This window comes from Leptodactylus fuscus, chromosome 2 (assembly GCF_031893055.1).
Source record: "Leptodactylus fuscus isolate aLepFus1 chromosome 2, aLepFus1.hap2, whole genome shotgun sequence".
Lineage (NCBI taxonomy): Eukaryota > Metazoa > Chordata > Amphibia > Anura > Leptodactylidae > Leptodactylus > Leptodactylus fuscus.
Window position 1 is genome coordinate 49,367,208 of NC_134266.1, and position 13,375 is coordinate 49,380,582.

Consider the following 13,375-nt stretch of genomic DNA (forward strand, 5'->3'; position numbering starts at 1 on the left):
AAAGCTGTATCCCTTTAAAGTATCTGAGATATTGCTTTACCGCCCATATCCGCCACTATCAAGAATTCGCTCTAGTAAGGGGATAGGGGGCCCCGGACAAAAGTTTGTACCCAGGCCCACAAAACTTTAGTTACACCAATGGCGGCTGCCCTGGGCCCAGGCACCGCCATTAATATACCTAATTTTTAACTAGATCGACTGTTCTGATACACAGACGTCCTGCGCTTGGATGTAAAGTGGGCGACTCCGTTCATCAGGATCGCAGGTAGGTGAGTATAACTCTTTTTTTTTTTTTTTTTTTTTAGCTTATTTGTGGGTATTTTAATAGTACAAGGGGTTGTTTGGAGGGGGAAATTATAATTATAAGGGAGGGGGCATTATGAACATAAGGGGGGTCACTTATATAAGGGTTATTAGGGGACATTAGGAATACAAGGGGTGGTTATATTAGGAGGCATTATGAACATAAGGGGGTGGTCATTGATATTAGGGGTCATTAGGGGTGCAGTATTTGTCAGGTGGAATCAGGGCATACTATGAGGGGGCAATTAATTTAATGAATGTGGCACTTGGGCTTTATTAAGACTAAGGCCTCACGTTGCAAACTGAGATAAGTGACCCCCTGATCGGCTGTATGAAGGGGCCATGGTTCCGGATTATATCACACGATGTCTGTTTGTAGTGACCGTGTGGTGTAATTACAGCCTTGTCACATAGAAGCTTATAGGACGAGGCTGTAGTTACATGACATGGCCACTATGAGATGTACGAAACTGTGTAAACAGAGAAGGGGTCACGGCGCTTGCACAGATGCCACAATTCACTCAAACAGCTGATTCATCCCTCATTTTTACACCTCAGCCACAGAGGTGTAAAAATTGAAAACAAAAACAAAAACAACACACTTGCCTGTCCCCAGCACCCTGTTGTCCTCCACCTCTGTCTGTTCGGTCTCATGGCAACACCTCATGTCTGGAAATCCTGCACCCAATTCCTCTTAGCGGTCACATGAGGTGCAGGACTCCCAGCAAGAAGGTGCCAGCACGAGAATGAATGGACACTGGCCGAGGACAACGGGGTGCTGAGGACAGGTGAATATGCTTTTTTATTTTAAACCTCCCGCCTGGCACATGAGTTGCTCCAATTCCTGGACAATATCTTTAAAGAATTTATCAATGTTTCTAATATTTATGGCCTGTCCTTAGGATAGACCATCAATATTACATCTGTGGGAATCTGACAGCCAGGACCTCTGCAGATGAGATTTTTTATTACAGTGCGGCTACAGGTAATGGTGACAATTTTAGGGGCCACGCTGCTCTCTTGCTATACGGGATATAGCAGTGGGTTTAGGTAGTGCAGTGGTACACATCGTATGGCGGGTGAGCAGCATGGCTCCTGTTATTACCTTTAGCCATCCTGTCTCTGTACAACTCATCTACAGGGGTCCTGGCGGTGGGCCCCTAAAAACATTTCCACTGGTGGGCCCTAGACACCCCAGTCCGACCCTGTATGCCGTCATGGTTGAAGATCAGACCACAAGGTATGAGTGCACTGTTACTACATAAAAATTTGACTCCATTAATTAAATACCAATTCTCGGCTAGATTAAAAAAGTCTCTTTCAGCCATAGGTTTGTCTGATTTCAGATTTACGTCACATTCTTTTAGAATCGGTGCAGCTACTGAGGCTGCACGGCTGGGATTGGACGAATCAATCATTAGAAAAATTGGGAGGTGGAATTCAAGTAGATGTAATTTGTACGTTCGTCCGGAGTTATATCTTGAATGATTAATTATATTTTATTTTAATTAGGTAAGTTCCTGACCATCTGGATAACAGGACACTCATTTATCTTTAGGGCAAAGGAGCGAGCTGCGAAGAGGAGTTATTCCACGAATTTGTCGTTTAACAACAAACTTTCCATTATTTGGCACGGAATTAGAGGTTTAAAGTGGTTAATTAATTGGATTATTTATTTGGTTATTTATTACAATTATTTATTGGATTGAATATTTATTTATTTTTTATTTATTTATGGTTGAATTAATTTTGTTATGAAGTTACCTTAATAAACACCGTGGCCAAATATTATCCACTAAAGAATTTAGTTGTGTTGTGTATTTATTTTGTATATAGTTAAATTTTAGTTATGAATTAATTTAGTTTATTGGTAAGAGCGTTATGGGTTAATGTTAATTAATTAATTGCACTTATGGTACCATTATGTAATATCAGATTTCTCCACCAGCAGTAACAGTGAAGCAAAAAGATCAGTAGACGGACACATTCACCAGTTGTCATTGTCATTTCCATCTGATATTTATTGCAACATGGTAAGAATAAGTCTCATTGTGGATGATATTTTATCTCCAGCAGCAGTGATATTAAGGCAGGAAATATATATGGAGGAAACGGCCATCGGGCTTGTCACATTCATGTCCATCTTGTGTGATATTCCCTCTGTCCAGAGGCTCCTCCGGATGTATCTGCTGGAACAGATTAGACAATTATTATAAAGTGTATTTCATGTATTTATTCTACATAGTAGTAAATGTCTATTATAACATGTGTCATGTAATAATCAAATATATATATATACCTGATGATATAAGCTCCTCCTTCTATAAGTATAGTGTCGTCTACTCCTCCTGAGGTTATGGGCATATTGTCTTCACAGATAAGATAAATCACAAATCCTCAAGGCTGTAAGATCACCACTTCTGTTTCTAGATGCTGATAGAACCTCTTCTGGCTCCAAGATGCTTCACCCTCAAGATGTAGTGGGGAGAGGAAGGATCTCAACCCAATTAAGGAGAACAACTGTCTCCACTTTATACTTTCTGATGGTAAAGGGGGCCTCTTCCTCCTCCTCCCCCATGTGAGACAAATGAATCCTCCAGATGGTAATGGCGCCACATTTGTCTCAAGGTGTTCCGGGCGCCGCCTCCGCCTTCAGACTCAACCAGATGACATGGGAGTCTGCTCCTCCACTTTCTGATGGTACAATTAGTCCTAGGTGGGAAATAAACCAAGAAAACAGGTAAGAAAATAGAAATAGGAGATCGTATAAAATGATAAGAAAATCATATTTTACCATTATAAGCATCATATCAAAATAAAAAGGGAAAACCGTGATCCACAGCGAGACAAGTTATTAGAACAAGTTCTATAGCTCTGGCCTGTTTTGTGGTATATAAAAAGGGTTTATGACTTGGAGAAATATTCTTACACTGACGCAAACACTGGAGTAAAACTGGTCATACACCTTAGAAAAGCAAACAGCTCCATTGTTCTATCCCCAGTATCTGCCACCACCCAAAACTTCGGATACCCCCATAGGCATTAAATAGTCGGCCCATTTTGGTGGTCATGGCCACCTTTAGTCTTTCCATTCACCCTAAGGTCAGGACAGTCTGATGTATTCGGGTACTTACTTCAACTTCCACTGTCCAGCAGCAGAATAGAGATCCTAGTCTGAAAAGAGAAAAACCATCATGACTTCCAAGACATGAGACACCTCTTGTGCTGATACAGCAGTGATGGAAGAAGAGGCTTTACAGCGGAGAGAAGGCATACAGACATTGTCCACACTTGTATTTACCTGGATAGGAAGCTGATGAACCTGCAGCTTCTGATGCTAAAGAGAAATGACAAGAAATGGTCAGAAATAAATTATTAATATCAGACTGAAGATATTCTAAAGAAAAGGATATAAGAAAATGTATTCTTGTAGTCTGGTGATCAGATCTTGCAGCTACATACTGTACATGGGGCAGATTTACTAATCCTGTCTAATAATACAAGCCTAGACTAGAAAGTCTCCATACTTCACTATTCTGAGAAGACTTCAGTTATTTTTTTCTAAATAAATAAGAAATATGTCATTACTAAAACTATTACATTGTGATTCTTGTAATTTGACACAAATTAGACTATTCCTATCTAAAGTGCCCCCTATCCCCTCGTCTCACTTCTTTCCTTGCAGGTGACATATATCAAATTCTAGAATTTGACTCCTCACCTGGGGGTCACCACGGCCTCCTCCTCCTCCTCTTCAGGAACCTCCCTGTGTATGATACAACAACTTACATAGAGTATATACTTATTGGGGGGGGTAATACATGACTATACAGAGACAGGGGAGGGGGTGTATAACGATAAAACAGAAGGTTACAGTGGGCCCATACACTCACCGGCCACTTTATTAGGTACACCATGCTAGTAACGGGTTGGACCCCCTTTTGCCTTCAGAACTGCCTCAATTCTTCGTGGCATAGATTCAACAAGGTGCTGGAAGCATTCCTCAGAGATTTTGGTCCATATTGGAAGATTATAAAGATAATCTGTTTTCCCTTAGCCCAAACAGCAGCACAAGATGGGGTATTCCTGCCCCTGTGTGCTGTTAGGACAGGTGGAACTTTTAATTAGCTAACAGTTTTTCCCCCTATAAGAGGCCAGAGCGACCTCCTCCCCCCCTGTGTTAGTCAAAAAGTATAAAAGGCAATATAACAATACAAACATTACCATAAACAATGGGAGGGAGCCTTGTGCTGCTATTTGGGCTAAGGGAAAACAGATTATCTTTATAATCTTCCATTCCCCCTACGCCAAACAGCAGCACAAGATGGGGATCTAGCAAGTAAAATCCCAACTAGGGTGGGAGATCTTGGCAAGCAGATGCCAAGACAGAATGTCCGAAGGCTGTGGCCTCTGAGCTGCGCCAGTCCAATCTGCAGTGTCTGGCGAACATCAGATGAAAACTCCAGGAAGCAGCGGAACATATCTGCTCTAAGGAGAGCGAGCGTCTCTCTGACCGGGAAGTTGGTCCAATTCCGGTACTGGTAGGTCTTGAGCGCGAAGAGAGCAAGCGATGGCCTACCTGATCCATCTTGACAGGGTGGCTTTAACACCTTTGTTACGGCCGTAGGTATTGATGAGCAGGTTCTTTGAAAGGAAGCTGTACAATCCAAATATATGCGCAGATATATGCGACCCTAGGACAAAATCCCTGGATGAACCCAAGTTGAACCCTATCAGGGAAAAAGGTAATGAATGGCTCCGAGGCAGCCAAAGCTTGTAATTCTCCAATCCTTTTGGCAGAGGTAATTGCCAACAAGAAGGTTACCTTGTAGGAGAGATATCTCCAGTCCACTTCTGTTAAGAGTTCAAACGGGGGAGAACAAAGCCCCTGAAGAACCGCAGCCAAGTCCCATTGCGGGACAGGGGGCCGCATCTGAGGGCGGAGCCTAGAGGCCCCTTTAAGGAATTACTTTAATAGAGGATCTTGTTATAACCAGGTCCCTAGAAGAGCGGAAAGTGCTGAAACATGAACCTTCAGGGTAGCTGGAGTTAGCCCCTTATCCAGGTCACTCTGTAGGAACTCCAAGACCGATTCGATAGCAGAGTTATTAAGCTGCCTATCCGAGATCCTTTGGTAACTCCTGTTAGTTGAATCCGCTCTTGAATGGGCCAACGTTCTTAGAACGGCCTGGGATAATCGTCTATCTCCGTATACAATGCGGTCAACCTCCAGGCCATGAGGTTGAACCTGTCCAGGTCCTGGCAGAGCTGTCAGTTCAGAATTACCAGGTTTTGGACTTGTGGAAGCCTCCAGTAGGTCCCTTGACTCATTAGGATGAGGTGGGTAAACCATGCCCTTTTTTGGCCAGAACGGCATGATCACTATTGCCGAAGTCTGGTCCTGCCTGAGTTTTGCCAATACCTTCGGAATCATCAGAATAGGAGGAAAAACCGTATGCCAGTTTGAACCTCCAAGGTATTGACAGGGCATCTACCGCCAAAGGATTGTCTTCCCGGTAGAGGGAAAAACCTTGTCACTTTGGCGTTGTACTGGGTGGCCATCAGGTCCACCTCGGGGAGACCCCACATCTCAGTGAGATGATGAAAGATGTCCGGATTTAGGGACCATTCGCCTGTCATCACCAGGCCTCTGCTTAGCTGATCCGCAAGGATGTTCAGCCCACCTTGAATATGAACCGCTGATAGTTGTGAAAGATTCCTCTCCACCAGGAGAATATTAGATTTGTCACCTGCAGAAGCGAGGGGGATCTGGTTCCCCCCTTGTTTGCTGATATATCGGACTGCTGTTAAGTTGTCTGTTTCACTCTCACAGCTTTCCCTTGCAGGTGGGGTGCAAACATTAGAAGCACACGGTGCACCGCAGTGAGCTCTCGCCAGTTGGACAAATGAGCCTTCTCTAAGCTGGTTCCAGGTCCCACGTACCGGGGTCTCCCCCAGAAGCACTCCCCATCTTGTGAGGGAGGCATCTGTGGTCAACAGGGTCCAGGATGTCTGGACCGTGGATTTCCCGTCTCTGAGCTGGGACCACCAAGCCAGTGATCGACGGGTTCTGATGGATAACTGGATAGGCTTCTGTAGCCCCGAAGGACTGTGGTTCCCGACTCTCAGGATCTCGCACTGTAAGGGGCGCATGTGCCATAGGGCCCACAGAACTGCCTTGATGGCTGCGGATATGAGACCTAGGACCTTCATGGCGGTCCTGATAGTAACCTTCCGGGTTGTGGATAGGTGATGAGCCGCTTGACCAATCTTCTCCTTCCAAGGAGGAGGCAGGGAGATCATCATGCTGAGAGAATCCAAGATAAACCCAGAAATTGAATCAGGGTAGATGGAACCACTACCGACTTCTGCCAGTTTATTAGCCAGCCCAGCTCATTTAGGAAAGCCACAGTGGATTCCAACTGTGTGGCAAGCACCTCCTTTGACCGGGCTTTTAGGAGCCATTCGTCTAGTTATGGGACAATAAGATCCCTTGGAGGCGCAGGGCGGCTACGACCGGGGCCACTACCTTTGTGAAGGTGTGGGGGGCCAAGGATTTGCCGAATGGGAGAGCTGTCTAGATAAAGTTGCTTGATGCCCTGGAGAGGGAGGGTCCTTACGTATTTGTCTGGCTTGAACAAGTTGAAGGACCGATGGATCTTGGATAAGCCGTGATCAGGCGGACATATGATGAGACCAAATAGCCTACCCAGCCGATCTAGATGTGCTCTCCTCAGAGAGGGAGGCATAGGTAGTCAACAGGGTCTGGCGTTAGATGGACCATGGCCACTCTCCACCAGAGAGGGATGCATCAGTGGTCAACAGGGTCCAGGTAAACTGGACCGTAGACTCTACATTTAATTTCATGTTCCTCCTATGGAACACTTATCTGGATGTTCTCTCCACCAGAGAGGGAGACATAGGTAGTCAACAGGGTCCGGCCTTAGCTGGACCGTGGACACTCTCCACCAGAGAGGGATGCATCAGTGGTCAACAGGGTCCAGATAAATTGGACCGTGGACTCTACATTCAATTTCATGTTCCTCCTATGGAACGCTTATCTGGATGTTCTCTCCACCAGAGAGGGAGACATAGGTAGTCAACAGGGTCCGGCCTTAGCTGGACCGTGGACACTCTCCACCAGAGAGGGATGCATCAGTGGGCAACAGGGTCCAGGTAAATTGGACCGTGGACTCTACATTCAATTTCATGTTCCTCCTATGGAACGCTTATCTGGATGTGCTCTCCACCAGAGAGGGAGACATAGGTAGTCAACAGGTTCCAGCCTTAGCTGGACCGTGGACACTCTCCACCAGAGAGGGATGCATCAGTGGGCAACAGGGTCCAGGTAAACTGGACCATGAACTCTTCATCCAATTCCACTTTATTCCTATGGAACTTTTCTCTAGATTCGCCCCACTAGTGAGAGAGGGGCGTTTATAGTCAACAGGGTCCAGCGCTAGCTGGACCATGGACATCCCGTCCTTAAGATGGAACACCACCTGGATGAAAGACAAATTTTGAGGAATAACTAAATTGGCTTGACCCAGACTGCTGAGTTTTTTGTCAGCTGGATGACACAGCCTCCTCCATCCAATTCCTCATTGCCCGTATGGGAATCTCCTGTAGATGCGCTCTCTACCGGAGAGGGCTGTCTCTGTGGTCAACAGGGTCCAGACTATCTGGACATGGACATCCAGCCCTTAAAATGAAGCCCCTCCAGGCCCCACGGGTTGTGATTCCAGGCCTCAGACTTACCTTCTGCAGGCCGCATGCGCTATATGGCCCAAGGGACTGCAACTGCAGACCCTGACATAAGATCCAGTAACCTTTGGCAGTTAGGATGGAAACCCGCTGTATTACCTATAAATAATGCACTGCTGATATGATCTTTTCCCACCTAGAGGAGGGAGATTTTCAAGCAGACAGAGTCCAGCATGAAGTTTAGAGACTTTCTCCATGTGAATGGACCATGAGAACCACAAGTACCTTATTAACTTTTTTTTTTTTTATATCACAAATGCAAAGTGCAACTGGGATTGAACCCAGGATACTGTGGATTCAGGCATACAAGTCTGTAACCCTACAGCTTGAGCCACTAGGGCTTCTATTTCTAAGTAAGACCTCTTATGAAAACTGGGAGAGGGAACCTTACCAGAAATCTGCATGTGCATTTACCCAGGAGATGACAACAATAAATGAAGGGCTCCTAGCTGGAGGACCCCGTACTGACAGCAGTGCAGACATGCATAACCTTACAACAAATTGCCTTAGAGCATCCACCATCATGTGAGCAATAAGCAAATATGCACCTAATAAGTAATGATAGTACATAGGTATATGAACCCTTCTTTTAGGTTCACAGCATATAGTCCCCGCTTAGGAATTAAATGCACATTGAAAAGCCGCAAGAAATACAAAAATTTGGTTGGATCTTACCATAATGGCGGTGAATCGACTTCGATATTGTGAAGTTGACAGAGTGCCCATAGCAAATAGAAATTAGTGCTTTTAGTCTCTGCAGTGAACACAGAGGGAAAGCTGAAAGAGGATACGGCTTACCTTACTGCAGGCAGTAAATGAACTGCAGCTGAAAAAGTCAGTAACCTGCACAAGGCAGGTAAGACAAAAGACTGCAGTATAAACCTAGATCTTTCACTCAGAAAGAAGGGAAAGAGAAGAAAGGATCTAAGACACCTTATTCTAAACCATAGAGGAGGCCACAGCCTCCTCCACCTGTCCAGTCGCACAGGACAGAAAAAAACACAGGGGGGAGGAGGTCGCTCTGGCCTCTTATAGGGGGAAAAACTGTTAGCTAATTAAAAGTTCCACCTGTCCTAACAGCACACAGGGGCAGGAATACCCCATCTTGTGCTGCTGTTTGGCGTAGGGGGAATGACATGATGGCATCACACAGTTGCCGCAGATTTGTCGGCTGCACATCCATGATGCGAATCTCCCGTTCCACCACATCCCAAAGATGCTCTATTGGATTGAGATCTGGTGACTGTGGAGGCCATTGGAGTACAGTGAACTCATTGTCATGTTCAAGAAACCAGTCTGAGATGATTCCAGCTTTATGACATGGCGCATTATCCTGCTGAAAGTAGCCATCAGATGTTGGGTACATTGTGGTCATAAAGGGATGGACATGGTCCGCAACAATACTCAGGTAGGCTTTGGCGTTGCAACGATGCTCAATTGGTAACCAGGGGCCCAAAGAGTGCCAAGAAAATATTTCCCACACCATGACACCACCACCACCAGCCTGAACCGTTGATACAAGGCAGGATGGATCCATGCTTTCATGTTGTTGACGCCAAATTCTGAGACTACCATCCGAATGTCGCAGCAGAAATCGAGACTCATCAGACCAGGCAACGTTTTTCCAATCTTCAATTGTCCAATTTCGATGAGCTTGTGCAAATTGTAGCCTCAGTTTCCTGTTCTTAGCTGAAAGGAGTGGCACCCGGTGTGGTCTTCTGCTGCTGTAGCCCATCTGCCTCAAAGTTCGACGTACTGTGCGTTCAGAGATGCTCTTCTGGCTACCTTGGTTGTAACGGGTGGCTATTTGAGTCACTGTTGCCTTTCTATCAGCTCGAACCAGTCTGGCCATTCTCCTCTGACCTCTGGCATCAACAACGCATTTCTGCCCACAGAACTGCAGCTCACTGGATGTTTTTTCTTTTTCGGACCATTCTCTGTAAACCCTAGAGATGGTTGTGCGTGAAAATCCCAGTAGATCAGCAGTTTCTGAAGTACTCAGACCAGCCCTTCTGGCACCAACAACCATGCCACGTCCAAAGGCACTCAAATCACCTTTCTTCCCCATACTGATGCTCGGTTTGAACTGCAGGAGATTGTCTTGACCATGTCTACACGCCTAAATGCACTGAGTTGCCGCCATGTGATTGGCTGATTAGAAATTAAGTGTTAACGAGCAGTTGGACAGGTGTACCTAATAAAGTGGCCGGTGAGTGTATATCAGCCCATAGACTGCAACAGTATGATTTCAGCTCTGCAGCTGCCTCATACTTACATGATGGTCTCCAATGTGGGGCGCCATGGAATTCTCCGGAATCTATATGGTCTGTAATATAAAACACGTCTTAGATTAGGACTTTGGACACTTTGTCTTATTTAAAATGTACAGAAAATATCTACAGAGATATATGAAAACATGTGGATTGATTCCTCTTTAGTTCCCTACAGATAATAGGGGAGGCTTGTCCTTTACGGGTTAATATTGACACATATTCCAGACTATTCCCATATCCCTCTGCCAAGAAGACGTCTGGATTGTGAAATACATACCTGAATGACCATGGTGTATTCTTCACCATGAGCTTCCACCTATTGGAGAGATCAGAAAAATAAATCTTCAGTATTATTAGGAGGGGTAACACTCGCTCCTCCATTGGGGGGGGGGGGGGGTGTATTAAACCTAGTGCAAGGGAAATGTGGAGCAGCTGCCAATAGAAACTATTAGGTTATAAACATTCATGTTCTGCCTTATGAAATCATATGGAAATAAAGTAGAGGTCTCTTAGCAGTCCATTTACCAGGGGCATAATAATTGGGGTCACATAATAATTGGGAACAGCAGCCATCTGTAGAAGGCTAGAGCCCCGAAGCAGAATGATAGTTATTGGGGAAAGCCTGGTTTCCCGACCACTATACATCTCAGTAATGAACAGGGGCCCGGCTTTATGTGATGTCTTTACATACAGTCGGGCCCCTTTCCAGTAGAAGACTAGGCTTCCAATTGTCCCCAGCATGTTCTTCAGGGCTCTTCTGGACTGTGACTGAGGGCAAGTACCTCACATGTGACCGCTAATGTCCAAACACAGGCCTCAGCGGTGACCCCTGAGGTGTGTGACGTCCTATGCAGGCAGCTGACGACCAAAGATGATACTGGAGAGAGCCGGATAGAGCGAGGATGTGCAGGAGAGGTAAGGCAAGGTGAGTAAGGCCTTAATGGTTCTTTACATTACTCAGGACAACCTGCAGAACCAATGCTGGAGCCCAGGGGAGTTTACTGCAGCTCCCCCGGACCTCACCCGAGAGTATAATAGTAGGTCGTGGGTGGTGAACCCATAAACTACCACTATAGAGACATACTGCAGGTTGACAAGCACTTCTCTATATAATATCTCACAATGATATACTTACATCAGGTCTTCATATTCTTCAGAATAGTCCCTAATAGACACAGAATAGAGAAGTGAGAAAAACAGATTTATTTCAACAATTATGGAATTATGAGGTTGTAGATTCTTGTGTAATACATGTAACTATACCCCAAATATCTGCCATACACTGCCAGGAACAAAGCATGTATACTTATAGGATGGGTGTTATACAATTGTATTGATCTCCCAGTAGTCTGTGCTCTTCTGTACACTACAGGCTGATGGGATATCAAGTACAAGCCAAAAGATACCGTCTGGCATATGGCGGTCTATATTAGTCTATGGACATGTCGCTACTTCAGGAGACTTTCTGACATTACATCACATACAGTATTTTTTGCCTTCCCATTCACAGAAAAGATTTACTTACTCAGTTTCCATTTCTTCATCTGAAAAAGAAAAATATGGTATAACATGAGATTTACACAAGGAATTATAGAAAAGAAGAATAAAAGGAAAAGTCACACACCATGGCGGATCACATTATTCTCGCATGACACAATATCATTGTACATAGATCACTCACATAGGCCATTATGTGGCGGCATTATAGCGATAAGACCAGGACCCCTCACAGTTCTACCACACAGAACTTAGGTCCCCCTAGATCCCCATCACTATAGATGGTCGATAGGTCTGGGTCCTAAAGCCTATAGCTAGGAATGTGTAGCATATTATGGAAGTCTGCATTACTGACTCCAGTGTTATTTGTCTATACTATACAGTCATTGACGATAGATCGGTTTGACTACTCAATACCGACCAACTAGGAGCAGTGGCATAATGAATGCAGTCAAAGGGGGTGCTACCGAGACCTGGACCAGAGGGGCCATTGACCACCATGACAGCAGTAAGCGAAAGCCTGATTCCCTGACTGCTATACATATTGTTAATACATATTTCCAACCCAGGAGAGGTGACTAAAAGAAAAAAAATACTTATACTCACCTCTCCTGGACTCAGCATCCTCTCCAGGGCTCTTCCAGTATGTGACTAAGGTCACACCCCCGCAGACATCACAGCTGGGGCCTGTGATTGGTCCCCAGCGGTCACATGGGGTGCACTGGCATAATGACATCATCGCACTCCACATGACTGCTGAGGACCAATCACAGGCCCCAGAAACAAGATCTGAGGCACGTGAGCTCAGTTACCAAACAGAAGAGGACCAAGAAGATTTTAAAGACATCTGGATGGAATGAGGATGCCCAGGAGAGGTGAGGCAAGGTGAGTACAAGTGTTTGTTATTTTTAATCACTTTTCCTGGACCTCTGCTTATTATACTCTAAAGTCTGAGGCAACCACAGAGTATAGTAATAGCACTTGAGAGCATATTATACAGTATGGGGGTTCATGGGAGCATGTAATGCTGTATGAGGTCACTGTGAAGCATATAATACTGTATGGGGCCACTGAGGAGCATATTGTACTGTGTGTATGCCACTGCGGAACATATAATACTGTGTGCTGTCACTCAGGAGCATATAATTGTATGTGGGGACCACTGTGGAGTATATAATACTGTGTGGGGCCACTGTGAAACATATAATACTGTATGGGGCCACTGAGGAGCATATTATACTGTGTGTTTGCCACTGCGGAACATATAATACTGTGTGCTGTCACTCAGGAGCATATAATTGTATGTGGGGACCACTGTGGAGTATATAATACTGTGTGGGGCCACTGTGGAGGCTATAATTCTGTGTGGGGCCACTGTGGAGCATATAATACATGCCAGCCACTTTGCTCCTCACTCACCATATTCTTGATAACTACATTTGTGGGTACTAAATCTGTATCTCTTTCAAGTATCTGAGATATTGCTGCAGTACCCCTAATGTCACTATCAAGAATTTGTACCAGACCCACAAGACTTT